The 570-nt window shown below is 37.4% G+C and overlaps 1 non-coding gene across 1 annotated transcript; it reads right to left on the minus strand.

Moving 5' to 3' along the window:
- Positions 1-257: 257 nt before the first annotated feature.
- Positions 258-363, minus strand: LOC115837379. Its single transcript, XR_004032428.1, has one exon. It is a non-coding gene; the product is annotated as a U6 spliceosomal RNA (small nuclear RNA).
- Positions 364-570: the final 207 nt, after the last annotated feature.

Raw genomic sequence — 570 nt, forward strand, 5'->3', positions numbered from 1 at the left:
TGCTTCCCCTTGCACTTCTATTTATACAGATGACTTCTTTTCTTAACCCTTATGAACCAACCTCTGTTAGCTTCTAACTTTTTTTCTGAAGCTTCTTCACCTCTGTCATCCTTTATAGAACTGAAGAGAGTTAGAGCCTTGCTCTGGATTAGGGTTTGGCTTAATGAAATATTGTAGCTGGTTTGATCTTCTATCCATATCAACAATAGGGCTGTTTTACTTTCTTATTATTCTTTTTTTTAATTAATTTATTTTACAAAAGTATGGAATGCTTCACGAATTTGCGTGTCATTGTTACCCAGGGACCATGCTAATCATCTGTATCGTTCCACATTTTAGGATATGTGCTGTTGAAGCGAGCACACTTTCCTATTATTCTTTTGTTCACCGAAGTAGCACTTTTAATTTCTTTCAACAGCTTTTCCTTGCATTCACAACTTGGCTAACTGTATGGCAAAGAGGCTGAGCTTTCGGCCTGTCTTGGCCCTCGATATGCCTTCCTCACTAATCTTCATCATTTCTAGATTTTTATTTAGAGTGAGAGATGTGTGACTCTTCCTTTCCCTTGAA

The sequence above is a fragment of the Nomascus leucogenys genome, chromosome 11 (assembly GCF_006542625.1).
Source record: "Nomascus leucogenys isolate Asia chromosome 11, Asia_NLE_v1, whole genome shotgun sequence".
NCBI classification, from domain to species: domain Eukaryota; kingdom Metazoa; phylum Chordata; class Mammalia; order Primates; family Hylobatidae; genus Nomascus; species Nomascus leucogenys.